Here is a 14,438-nt window from a genome sequence, read left to right as displayed (position 1 = left end):
GGCTGTTGCAGAAGAGGCCCAGGTCAGGGACTCACACACCACGGCGCCTGGAGGACAGAGGGAACTCAGAAGCCTCTCCCGGAATGGACAGTCCAGGTTAAGGGCTGGAGCAGGTGGGTTTCTACCCTTTGGGGAGTGTTTACTGTGTCCCATCACTTTGCAAATATTACCTTCGACGTAACACATGAAGAAACTGAAGGAGAGAAGTTACTTAAAGCACTTGCTCAAAGGCCCCATGGGACGCCTGGAGGGTGGATTTGAACCCAGACGGACGGGGCAAGCCCCACTCTTCTGTTCCGACCACATCACTATTTACCAAACACTAACCATGGCCAAGCCATCATTCCTGCCCTATTGCCCTATCAGACACGGTGCGTGAACGAGCATTCACTTATTTTTTTTTTTCTTTAAATCAACTCTGTTTATTTAGCTATATTTATTTCAAAAGGAAGCCCTATAACATCCCAGGAGACAGGACACCAGTACCATTCACCAGAGAGGACAAACTTAACAGACACAAACACTACCCCCCCACCCCCCAAAAACTGTGTTAGTATAAACTAGCCAAATCCTGTTGCCTGAAAGAGTCCATGAACCTGAGGTTTGGGATCTATCAGCCAGCCCGGGAAGTACCGGGGACTCGCTAGCCCAGAAGGAGACTCTCCTTGTCATCAGAATCGTGGCAAGATCCCCAGGAAAGGGAAACTGGCTCTCACTTTGATTCAAAGCTAGGAGGTGCTTCCTCCCCATATCGTTATCCAAACCGCCTCCCCTGCGCCTGCCGGTGGGGCGTGCCTCGCCGTGGGAAGAACCTGGCTGGACACCAGAGAGCCTCCCCAGGACCCAGAGAAAGGAGTGGATCCATTGCTCCTCTCTATTGTTCCCAAAGCCACTCCAGAGCCCCACCTGGCCTGCCTGTGATCACCTGTTGCCTGTGCCACATTGTTCGGTTTCTCTAAAGACAGTCCTTTCTCTCCAGTGAGACTCGAGGCAGAGACCTGCCTTTACCCACTTATGTTTCCATTCCGGGTGTTTCCATAAGCTTGAAACCTCAGCGCGGTACAGGGAGGGGTGGGGAGGGGAATAAGCGTGTGCTCACTGACTTCCCCAGCCTCACAGCCAGCAGAGCATATGTCCCCCCACTTGACCTTGAGCTACACCATTGACAGGCTTTGGCCAAAGAGATTCTTAGCAGACAGGACATGCATGCAAAGGCTGGGAATGTGCTTAGGCACCAGGGCTTGCCCTCTTGTGTTCCTGCCCTTTCCATAAGCAGAATACACATCCAGGAGCCCGCTATTCCCAGAAAAATGAAAGACTTGGGGACCTGCTCCCCTCGATGACCTACAGAACTTCCATCCTGGACACAGAGCTCCTCTAGCCAAGCTGCAGACACGTGAATGAGAAATGCATGTCTACGGCTGTGTGCACCGAAGCCTCATGGTTGGTCGTTTCATAGCGGTAACTGGGTGAGAAAAGGCTGGGGGGTCAGGGAGGAGGAGACAAGGTCTCCCGAGAACTCTGTCATCTCTTGTGTGTCCTTTCTGGCTGGCGCGTTTTAAGGTTCTGCCACTTCTGTTGACTTCGTTCTTACAAGGAACGACCAGGGGCTGCAGCGGGACTGGTCATGGAGAACGTGTGGGCTGTGCTTGAGAAGGATCGAGGCCTGAAAGAAAATTACCGAAATCCAGAAGGTTAGGATGGGAATGGATCAAATACGAACGTGATCTGCCCATCGAAACCTGCTTTTGGTTGGCGGGCCTGTTTAAATTTGACGGATGGCGGGGGGTCTCTCACTCCCAATCAATCAATATTTCCTTTGAAAACGAACTAGTGGATGGGCCGCTAGGACAGTCCCCCACGATCCGGCCTCCCCCGGGAGCTCAAACCCCTTGTGTAATCCCCTCCCCTGGAGAGCCGGCGGGACACAAACGTGTGGCTTAATAAGACAAACACGACGGGTGTCACTTCTGTGAGTAGGTTAGAAGAACGGTGACTTCTGTCCTGCGGGCAGACCATCTCTTGCCTTCTAGGCTTATGTGCTTCCGCGAAGTAAGGAACACATTAGAGAGGTCCGTGGGCTAAAAAACCGAGGACGGCTCTGGCCAACAGCCAGCTAGGAACTGAGGCCTTCAGCTCCCCGGCCCCTGAGGACCATCGAGTGCTGCCGACAACCACGTGCACCAGGAAGCAGACCCTTCCCCGGCTGACCCTCCAGGTGAGACCCCGATCTGGCCAACACCCTGACGGAAACCTTCTGAGAAGCTCCGGGGCAAAGAACCCGGGTAAGCCATGCCCGGATCCCTAACCCACAGAGACTCTGAGTTAATACACATGTGTGACTTTAGGCTCCTACGCTTGGGGGTAATTTGTCATGCTGGGATAGATAACTAACACACGGAGAAAAGACTTAATATCCGCCACCTCGGATGTGGAGGGACGGGTTCTGGTTGTGATCTTTGTATCGGTCAGGATAGGCTGGGAGATGCCATGGTAACAAACGACCCCACGATCTCTGGCTTGCAACACAGGTCATGCTGTATCTTCTATGTGCGCTATGGGTTGAGTGGGACCATGTGCCTGTATTATCTTGACTTCCGGCTGCAGGCCGATGGAGCAGCCTCTATGGGGACCACGATACGGGGACAAAGTACACGCTGCCTAATAAAACCATCTGCATGCTCACATTTCATGGGCAAAGCAAGTCACAGAGCCAAGCAGCAAAAAAAAAAAAAAAAAAAAAAAAAAAAAATCTCCCACTGGCCATGTTATCCTGGCAAATCATTTCATCTCCCAGGGTCCAACTCTTATCTTTGACCTTGGCTTTCAGCTCTATACCCCTCTGGAGGTAGGAAAGCAGCAAGCGCGACCATAGAGCTCACAAGCTACATTTTCTCTTGGCTCCTCTTCCAGAAGCAGGAGCCTCGGACAAGGAAAATCCTCAGACCCAGGGAAAATCCCAAGCATGAAGGCGACAGGCAGCTACTGTTGGGCCAACCTCCCCCCACCCCCAACCTTCGCTAACCAAATGCTCTGCCATCAGCGCTTGCAGGCTGGGATCAGCTGGCTGCCCATCCTACCATAAGAGAGACAGCTGCGAAAGCCGCTAGTGCTGCTCTACGGAGAGCCAAGGGACCCAAGTTCCTGGAGTGGGATCTGAGAAATATACTCTCTTGAGAGCCCATTTCCTCCTTGTCACCCACCTCCACAGACCAGGCAGGGGCGGTGGGATGGAGACAATGGTTTCCAGCAGAGAAACAAGCGCCTGCTACCCGTGCCTGCTCCTCGCACCCACCCCATGCCCGAGGCCTCCAATGACAGCTCAGAGCTCTGGATTTCATCGCTCTTCCCAGCCATAAAACCTCCTGCAAGTCACTGTACAAATATTGCCCGTTTCCCTTCAGACAGAGAGATTCGACTATCATCAGTCAGAGGGAGCTTCGCAGAATTTCCAGACCTCTGGAGATAGAGCCCATAACCGCATCATAATGGGCTTTCGTGTCTTTTCAAGACACCACGTGCAGCACGAATGCAAATGTACAGTGAGCACAACACACCTATAGGGGTTGGGTCTGGGTTTTCCCCATGATGGAAGTGCCTGGCGCTCAGCCCGAAGCTTCTGGCTGCTTCACTGTTGGCCCCAGGTTCCCTCAGGAGGTTTGGCACCAGAGGGCCAGAGTGTGGGAGCCCTCCCACATTTGAATATCCCCAAAGCACAACCAGAAAGAGTAACAGGAAGTGGGGGGGGTTGCTCTCCCCACCAGCATGATCACCACCCAAACATCTGGAGCCCAGGTAGTCCCCTGGGGTGTTCTTGGCAAGTCACAGAAGAAAGCCATCCAGTGTCTCACCCCATGCCAAGGCCCGCTCTCCTGGACCATCTTCTGCAACAATGGAGTCCAGTTGAAAACCGAAAAGGCAAAGGAGATAAGAGCCCCTGTTGTTAATAGCGTCCCGGGGTGTGCTCTTGCTTTCCTGGGATCTTAAGCACGTTTTCCTGGGATCTTGAGCATGGTCATAAATGCTATTCTTCAGGGTACAAGAGCATCCTTGGTGTTTTTCTAAATATTTTTAATTAAAAAAATAAATAAAACCTTTCCTTCCCTCCTTCCTGCCAAACAGTGGCTCGTGGAAATAATATTTTCCCAATCACTCGCTTCAAGTATACACAAGGTGTGAATGTCCCATGTGCCAGACACCGCTTGAGGCCCTGGGAACACCATGTTAAATAAGCAAGTCAAAGAACACTTGGTCTCATGGAACTTTCTAACCAACACGCATCTGTTCTCTTTATTACGCTGCTCGACAGGATACGGGTTTTGTGTTGTATTTCTTCCTAAGATTCCTGGATATCTTTGTGTCTGTATATGTGTGTGTGTGTCTGTGTGTCTGTGTGTGTTGGGGGGGGGCAGTTGTCACTTAAACTGAAAGCCCACGGAAACATTCCCCCAAGCTAAATACCCCTTGGTCCCACCAGGCAACCCCAGTCTCACGACTCAGGCATGGGCTTTGGTTATGGGTAAGTAAGGATGTCTTCTCTTTCCAGTGGAAGTCTCTCTTTCTCTCTCTCTCTCTCTTTCACACACACACACACACACACAGACACCCCACTCATGGTGCCCTAGTCCCAGATTCGAAGAATGACAACTCAGGAGGGAGGAGACCTAGAAATTCTTGTCCATTCCCGTGCTCTGGACAGGAAGGTACTGAAACTCTCGAGCTTGAACTTACACTTTGAATAGCCTGGGAATTCCCTTCTTATGTGAGATTCAGATGTTTTGGACACAGCCCATTTCTGTTTGCTCTTTTTGCTCCCTCAACTGCAGGACATACCCTGAGTGCTGGTGGCCCTGGGTAGGCAGCTTCATCTCCAGACTCTGGCCTCTGCCTCCAGCAACCAGCACAGGGTAGGGGGTCAGCAGAAGGGTTTCCCCCATAACTCTGTTTATAATCTGTGATTATATTTTTTTAAATTTTTGTCCATGCACATTTGCACTCATTGTCTTCATTCCCCCAACAGAACTCAAGTTCCTTAGGAACAGAGGCCATCTCTGTTTTGCCCAGGGCTTTTGTGATCATCTGACACATAGTGGGGGATGAATCTGGGTTTCTGTTGGTCTTTAGAGCGCCTTTATGAAAATTTGAAAAAGCCTCCGCTTCCGAACCAGTGACTTAGAAAAAGGCATCCTTTCGGTGCAGACAGCTTGGCACAAAGATGTCACCTTTGTGCAAAGGAAAAAAACAAACCAAAACACGCCCCTTTCTCTAAGCAGACACAGCCCCAACCTGCCTCTCAGTAGGAAGCCTTGTGCCTTGCCCAAACTATGTGACAAGAGGCAGGAACCCTGGAACCAAGAAATATTTGATGAATAAATTAACAAAATTCAAATCCTTGCAGATAGGTGGTAGTTTTAAAACGTCTTTGCAATTTCTCTGACACTCAGGCCCATTGAGAGCTTGGGCTCACTGATGGGCGTCCCGTCTACCAACAGAATATGGTGGAAGTGATGCTGTATCATTCTCAAGGGTAGGCCACAAACAGCCATGCAGGATCTGCCTGGTTCTCTGGAGCCAGGTGCTGGGAGCACAGTGATGAGTAGAAACAAGCAAAGGTCTGGTCCTCACGGAGCATAGAGTCTGGTGGGGTGGCTACCACTGGGACGGCCATATGACTTACCATCCAAAATAAGACACTTTGGAGAGCAAAGAGGGTGCTATTAATAATTTCAATGGGACAATAATCATAAATTGATCAAAACTGTCCCAGGAAGCCTGGGGTGCACAGTCACCATAACTATACTGAGTTGATGAACTAAGTAATCACTCAACTAACTGTGGACATGCTGGCGTGACAAGCATGTGTTGAAGGAAGGGGTAGACAGTGCTCTGAGAACCTGCAGGAAGGGGATTTGACCCAGGCAGAGATATCAGGGAGGGCTTCCTTGAGGAAGTGGTGCCAGAGCTTCAACCTGAGATCTGAAGAGACCCAGGAGTTGGCTTGGCAAAAGAGAAGGGAGAGGGCCACACGGAGAGGAAGCAGCAAGTTCAAAGGCACTGTGGTTGGGTGGGAGGATCTGAAAGAAGTCAGCGTGGCTAGAAAAGGGGAAGCAAGGTTGAGGTTGTGGAAGGCGGTGGGGCTAAGGTAAGACTGGGGGCTTCATTCCAGCTGTGGTCAAAAGAAGTGAAAGGGCCCGTCCTCCCTGCTCTGTGTGCGGGGAGAGATGGGAGCTCGTGTGTGTCACATCAAAGGAAGGAGTTATTCTAGTGGTACCCACTCCTGTTTAAGTCTTCTGCATTGGAGATTTGAGGCTACATGATATACTTTGTAGTCATAATCTGATGTGGCTCGAGAATTAGTATTGAATTTATAGCATGCACAGAACAGTGAAGTATTTTATGCATGTCCATAAATGGAATGCCTGTTCTTGCTCCACAGAGAACGGAAATTAGAAGTCAAACACCCTTTGTATTCTAAAACAAAGTCTCAAGATATTCTGAAATTTTCATCTAAATTGTTAGAGGAGGCTTGGCGCCCTTAGCTAATCTATCTTCCAATATACTAATACAGCACCAAATCAAGGATGCAAGTTCCCAGTGGGGAATGATCAGTCAATAACTCTGCTAGTAAATGAGGTATTTTTCTTCAATACAGTTGCTTGAAACTAATACAAGGAAAAGCAATGACATGGCCGGCCTAACTGCTGTGTGGAGGTGAAGGAGGGAGCCAGCATGGGCTCAAGAAGAGACATTACGAGGTGATAAAGGATAGGGACGTGGAATGCAAGACTGCACTCACACTTTAGAATGGCACTGGGTCTAGGAGAATGAGCCAGAGGGTACTCAGATGTCCCCTCGGGGACATGTGTAAGGCAAATAACATCATAGGGAAGCCTGAAGAGTCCAGGGCTCAGATGAAATGGCTGAGTGTGTAGGACGTGGTTTGGTCCACTGGAGTACTTGCTGGTGCCGTGCCATGCAAAGATGGGCTGGTCTCAGGGGACCAGTTGGCTTGATGTGTAATAGGGAAGGGTTCACTGGGTTGCTTCTATGTGGGCTGCACTGGGATGGTGGGTTCACTGGCAAGAGGAGCATCAAAGGGGCAGGGTGGATCCCTAGGACACCTAGTCGCATATAAAGGCTGGTGTATTTACTCTACTCTCTGGCTTCCAAAGGGGTTTGAGGTGGCTTATGGGCTTACGATCAAAGACGCAATAATAGAGCTGACACAAAAGGAAATAAAAACCATGTACACAGACTGAGGAGGAGACAAATATATGAGCCCAGAGACTTTGAAAGGCAAAAGCACCTATGAATCATCTGGGGAGCCTATGAACCATGGAAATTCCTGGGCCCTGCTTCCAAAGGCACTGGAACACGAGGTCTGGGGTGGAGCGTGTCTGCATATTTTGCAAGATCTTTCCTGGCTCCCCAACCACAAAGTGACTCTGATACCAGTGCTGTGGACCACGTTTTAACATTGTATTAGTCCTTTAACCAAACGTCCTTGAGCATCCAATTTAACACTAGGGATATGTGGTGAGTTGCCCTCTTGGCTGGTGGAGGGCCACCTTACCTTCTCACCAATGTGAGCCCCTAGGGAACCCCATCGGTTCAACTGAACTACCTTGTCCTACTGCTGTACCTTTCTGTGTCCAGAGAGGGCGCTGGGTGGGTCCACGGGTAGGGTGGAGACCAGATATTGTTGCCACAGCAGTGTGGAGGACCAACCCCTGGGACAGCCAGGCCAGGTGCTTTAAGCTGGTGGCTGGGTGTAGTGAGCTTTGCATTGAGAAGGGAGGCAACCTGGTGAGGCAGAGGTTAACCTATCACCTTGCAGGGAGAGACCCAGTGTAGGACCATCTCTGTTCAGACTTCAAGGTCATGTACGCCGGACACCTCTGAAAGCCTGCTGCGCCATTCTCAGCTAAGCCTCTGGAGCTTCATTGGTTCTGAGCTCCTTGAAATTTCTCCTCCTTCTTTATGAATGCTTTCTTGGGCTTCAGTAGTCCCTTCCTTGCTTCTGAAACACTGGACGCCTCTCCTCGGGTGTTGAGCAATGAGAAAGGGGACAGGGGGTGGTAGGAGGGAGAGACTTTACCTACAACATCGCTCCCTAAGGCACGATCCACAGACCCCAAGAGAACCCTTGAAAAATGCTCAGGCCCTACCCATTTAGGGAATCAGAATCTGCATTTAAAAAAACTCTCCAGGGGAATCATATGGGTGTTAAAGTTCAGAAGCATAGCTATCCACATTTCTGCATCCAACAACCGCTTACTGAGGACCTCCCGAGGGCCAGGCTCTGTGCTGGGTGCTGAGAGATGAACGAAACACACAAGTCAGTGAAAATGACATGGTCCCTGACCCAGTGGAGGGTACAGTTTGGGATGGAGCCCTGAGATAAACAAGTGAAGAAACAAACATATAATTATAAGTTGTGGCAGCTGGTATTAAGGAAGTAAAGACAGACCAGTGGTCAGAGGGAAAGGTCAGTGTTCTTCCAAAGAAAGGACAGACACTCTGAAGAGCTATCTTTTAAGCTTGGAAAGGTAGCTGATCCTTGGAGAAGGAGTTGGAAGACTCTAGAATGGATGCCCAAGGCTTGCCCAGGATCACTCAGTGAGCTGGAATCAGGTTGTGATCTCAGGGTTGTGGGATCAAGCCCTGCTTTGGGCTCCATGCTTAGCACAGAGTCTGCTTAAGAGTTTCTTTCTCCTTCTTCCTTTGTACTCAACCTCCCCGACACTCTCTCTCAAATAAATAAATAAAATCTTTTTTTAAAAATGTCCAAGCAAATCAGTAGAGCCAAGCATTGACCTGAGGAGTCTCAAGATGCTTGGTCATCAGGCAAAAGCCTAGGAGAGACAACCTCTGGGCATCATGGGCCCATGGGCTGTCATGGACCCAGGCTGATCTTAACTGGTCAACTTTATAGTCCCCAAAGCAAGCAGCATGTACTCTGGCAGTCAGGGAGGTGTTTCAGGCAATACATAGGCACAGAATTAATACCATTAAGTTATGGAGTAAGAATGCTATTCTCTTCCAAGGTCCTCTTCAGTCTCTCTGATAACCACAAGGAGAGAGTCTCAGTTGGGTGCTAGGATGCCTTCAGCTCATACGGATGGAGTTTGGTTACACCTGGGCTCTGCATCTCCGTGTGAGTCAGCTCGGGCCGCCCCAAGTACTACAGACTGGGTCGCTTGAACAACAGAAATTGACCACCTCACCGTTCTGGAGGCTGGCGGTCCAAGATCAAGGTGTCAGCAGGGTTGGTGTTTCCTGTGGCCTCTCTCTTTGGCTTGTTGATGGCCATCTTCTTCCTGAGTCTTGACATCATCTTCCCTGTGTGTGTGTCTGTGCCTCCATCTCCTCTTATGAGAATGCCCATCAGATTGGAACAGGACCCACCCTAACAACCTCGTTTTAACGTTAACTACCTTTCTAAGGACCTTATCTTCAAATAGAGGCACATTGTGAGGTACTGGCGGTTAGGACTACCTGTATGAGTTTGTGGGGACCACAATCCAGCCCCTAACACCCTCCTTAGTTGTGTAACTTTCACAGATCTCTCAACCTCTCTGTGCCTCAGTATACCTATCTGATTAAAGGGGATGATGGTACCCACTTCATAGGGTTATAGAGTCTAACAAATGAGCACAGATGAAAGGCACCAAGCAAGTCCCAAAAGGGCAAAAGCCATTACAATGCCTGGCATACAGCAGGTGCTCAATAATTACCTGCTGAATGACTGGAAGAATCTTATTCTTCTAAAGAAAGAATGCTCAGGTCACAACTCAAAATTTGGTTGGAAGGGGGAGAAGGGCGGAGGGGCAAAACAGGCAAAGGGGATGAAGAGGTACAAACTTCCACTTATAAATAAGTCTTGTGGATGTAACATACAGAACACAGTCAGTAATAACAGTAATAACTTTGGCAACAGATGGTAACTAGACTTATAATTTCACAATGTATACCAATATTGAAGCACTATGATGTCCACCTGAAACAGGATATCCTACATCAATTAAACTTCATTTAAACTTCAATAAAAAAAAATTGAAACAAAAACAAACAGCAAAAAATAAAAAAGTTTAGTTAGGCAAGAGCACCTAGGTAGAAATGAAAAATATTCTTTTGCTTTCATTACATTTATTTTCTCCGGTGCCCTTGTATTCACAGGTAGGGAGGCTGATTTTCAATTTATAGCAATGATCAAAGTTTCTTTTTCTTTTTCTTTCTTTTTTTTTTCTTTTTCTTTTTTAGAGAGAGCAAGAGCAGGAGAGGGGGTAGGCACAGAGGGAGAGGGAGAGAGAGAATCTTAAGCAGGATCCATGCACAGTGTGGAACCCACAGTGTGGAATCCCATGACCTGAGATCATGACCTGAGCTGAAATCAAGAATCAGACACTTAACTGACTGAGTTGCCCAGGCACCCCAAAAGTTTCATTTTAAAGTTAAGTCTATTTAAGTCAAAAACACATGTTGTTTGTTTTTTTTTTAAATGAAGCAAAATCAAGAGTTGGCAAACTTTTTCTGGCAAGGACCAGACGGTGAATATTTTCGGCCTTGGGATCCCAGACCTCACAGGGTGTGTGTCTCAGGCTCACAGCTCTGAGGCCAACCGTGGATGAGTGGACGTCCCAATAAAACCAGTTACCAAAGCAACCATGGGACTGCATTTGGCCCCCAAGGTTTAACAAGCTCTGACATGACGGCATAGGTCAGAGGTACGGAAATGGCAGCGAGGCTGAAGGTGATACTCAGAGGAACAGATTCAGGGAAACTTGGTCTAGAATAAATCCAAGTAATTAGGAACAAGGACTCAGGAAGAGAGGGACTCAAGGCCTCTTCCTACACGCACCCCCCAGACCTTTTCCTGGCATAGCCTTTTTGATCCTGTCCTTGTGTCAGCCTCGCGCAGGATATCTCTGGGACCCCCAAAGACATGTTATAGGAAGCCTTACTGTCTCCCCACTTTCCTCCTACCAGATGTGTGAGCGCCCGCCCATCCAATACCCCCAGGGCTGGGTACCAGTGCTCCCAGGAGAGGTAGGAGAACCCAGGAAGCCCCCTTGGGCCGAACTTCTCCAGTCTTACCGCCACTCCCACCCTGGGCTCCGTGGAGAACGTTCCTTTGGCTTCTCCAGTTGTCACTGATTAATATGTAAATATTCCTACATACATATTCCTCATTATGCCATTACCCCATTACTACAATCTGCCATTAACACCTGAGCTAGAGCCATTACCCACGAGTTTTCCAAAGTGACCGGACAGATTACGGAACTGGAAGAGTCCAGAAGGGTGGAGCCCTTTCCTAGTATCCCAGGCAAGGAAAGTAAAACTTTGCCAGGAGAAAAAGCGAGAGTTATGGGAGCAAGACTGTGCTCAGTAGTTCGCCCCTGAGCGCCTCTTCGTGCTAATTTTATTGAGCTAGTACTGAGTGCCAAGCACCTTACCTGTCCTAGCCATGTGGTCCTCACCCCACCATGAGGAAGTGGGCACGGTGATCCCCATTCTACAAACGAGGAACCCGAGGCTCACACAGGCTCATTAAATACGTGACAGAGCCAAGATTCAAAGGTCTTTGGGGCTCCAAACACTCAACTCTCTTATTTCCCCCACTGAGGCTTCTCTGCTGACTGCCTCTTCCTTCATCGACTTATCTAGAGCCGATCTCTATGCTCCGGGCCACTCCATTCCAGCCCAGAAGGCTTCCTCCTCGCCTTGTACCCGGATGAGACGCTCTCGGGAAGCCCTGTTCGGGTGATCATAGCCCAGCACCTCCCTGGCTCCTGGAAGGATGCCAGGGAGACTCGGTCTCTTGTGGTGATGGTCCCACACCGGAGCCAGTGCTGAGGAGCTGGAGAGATACTGGGAGGTCAGCTGTCTTCCCAGCGTGCCTCTCCACCTCCAGGATGGGGGTGTCACAGTTCACTGGCGGGCACCGTCACCAGCCCTCACCCCGCACTCACCCAACCGGTCAGACCACACCACCCACATGCCAGCCGGATCCGTTTGGATGGCTGTATGGCAGGACCCAGCTCGCCTGCCGCCTGTCCTCCCATCCTCCCACCCTCCCCAGGGTTCTAGGGCTCCTCTGTCCACACCAGAGGGCTTGGTGTTTCTCACAAAGAAGAGACGCAAAGACTCCTTCCTGGAAGCTCGGGGAGAGAAGAAAGGGAGCCTGAAGGTCAGGGATTCCCTGCCCCTGGGGGACTTGGCTCACGACCATAGGAAGTGACCCCAAAGTTGGGGTAGTCCTGCTTCCATGGTGAAGCAAGGCCAGGTGAGTCCTTGATAATGGCCTCCTCTCCTCTCCATGAGGGTCAGCTTTCCCCTCTGGAAATAGGACAAAGGGTTCCCTCATGAGCTCTTTGAAGTACTCCCTGCGAGGATTCCCCGGGGTCAGGCTTAACCCCATTGCCTCATTCCTTCATTCAAACATGATTTCTTGAGCACCAACCACCTGCCAGGGGCTCAGCCATGCTCAGGGAGGTAAGACACACAGAGAAGGGCTCTCACGGGGTTTATGTCAAGTGAGGGAAGGCAGACAGAAAGAACCCAACAAATAAGTCGGCCAAAGGACCCAAGCCATCATTGTGTACCGTAAAGCAAATACGACTGGAGGATATGGTAGGACACTGGCCAGCCAGGTGGGGCAGGGGCCTGGCTGGGTCATCTCAGAAGGGCTCTCTGAGGACCCCTTCCGTGAAGACTGAAGTGACAAAAAGAGGCCAGCAGTTGGAAAGAAGATCTGGGATGGAATGCTCCCAGTGGAGAGAACAGCAAGTGCAAATGTCCTGGGGTGGGGAGTTTGCCCTGCCTGAGGAGTAAAAAAGTGCCAGGGTAGCCTGACTGTGGTGAGTGATGAGCAAAGGACTGGAAAATGAGGCCAGAGGGTTGGGAAGGGATTTCTGGGGCTTGTGAGCATAGCAGGGGGCTCCACGGCTGCCCCAATGGACACCTTGGGAGGAGTCTGGAAGTGGGCATTGCCTTCTTCCTTCCCTCCTGTTTCCCCAAGCTGAAATTCCTATTCGGAGAGGGGATTTGACTGGCTCCGATTGGGTCATGTGGCCATGAGTGGCACCTTGTTGGACAGCCCCCTCCCTTCCCTTGCCCCGGTTCAGCCAGTTCTGCATGGGATGGCCCAGGGGTAGTTCCCAGAAGAGAATGGGGTGCTGTGAGCAGAGGGAGGGGCCCAACACCATGTAAGCAGACACTAAAGGCGTGCACTCCACCCCACCTCCAAGTTCTCTGACCTAGACCCTCATGCCTTTCCCTGCCATCTGAGCCCCACTCCCCGTCATCGCCGCAGCCCCCACCCTGGAGTCTGTGTGACACTTGTTGGTGACACTCATTTGTCACTAGAATCACATAAGAGAGAGGAATGCCCATCTCCTTTGCACTTTGGTAATGGGGAAACTGAGTCTGGGGTGGCAGGAAGCAGTTGGGGCTACTGATTTACCCCATCGTGGGATTCTGCTCCTCCTCCTTTCAGGGTTTGCAAGAGAACCCCCTTGTTCCCCTACTCCCTGCCCTCTGCAGCCTTATTAAGGCCCTATGGGAGTGGCCACAGTATAATGGACTGGATTTCCTCTGCCCGTGCAACCAAGCCAGCTCAGCGGTTTGCATCCTACCTCCTGCCTCCCCACAGACAGCACAGCATGGGGAGCTCGCTGCACCTGGGTTTGACCAGCTGTGTGACCTTGGCCAGGTCACTAACCTCTCTGCGTCTTCATTTTCTCATCTGTAAAATGTGAATACTACAACTTCATAGTATTCAACGACTTCGCAGGGTAGTTGCGAGAGTAAGTCTCCCCTTAGAACAACCCCTGGCACATACTGCATTTGGGAGGTACGTGCATTCTACGAACCGCTACCATACCTTGCCCACACTGCATGCTTTGTAACTCTGTCAATTTCTCTCATTCATTTATTCAGCCGAAACCTACTGAGCATTTGCCAGACCCAGAAACTCAAAACAGAAAGGCCAGACAAGGTCCCTGCCCTTGAGGAGTTTACTTTCTAGGGGTAGAGACAGTCCATAAAGAAAAAAACCTAAGTTAATAAATAAGACATTTTTAATAGCGGTAAGTGTTGGGAAGAAATAAAGCAGGGTGAGAGAGAGTGATGGAGGGAGGTGGTATTTCAGGCAGGGTGATCTGCTCTGGGAAGGACAGAACAGAAGAAAGACCAGCCACAGGAAGAGTACTTCATGTAGAAGAAATAAGTGGCAAGTCCCAAGGTCCTGGGGTAGGAAGGAGCTGAGTGAGGAAAAGGAGGCTCTTGTACAGGCAATTTGCACGGGGGAGGGGAGAAATCAGAGAGGCTGGGGTCATATGAAGCAGCTCTCATGGCCCGTAGCAGGAGTTTGGATTTCTCTTCTGGCAGCAGGAAGCCCAGGGAAAGTTTAAACAGGGGCGTGATGGATCCAG

The sequence above is a fragment of the Meles meles genome, chromosome 21 (assembly GCF_922984935.1).
Source record: "Meles meles chromosome 21, mMelMel3.1 paternal haplotype, whole genome shotgun sequence".
Taxonomy (NCBI): Eukaryota; Metazoa; Chordata; class Mammalia; order Carnivora; family Mustelidae; genus Meles; species Meles meles.
This window is presented reverse-complemented; position numbering follows the sequence as displayed.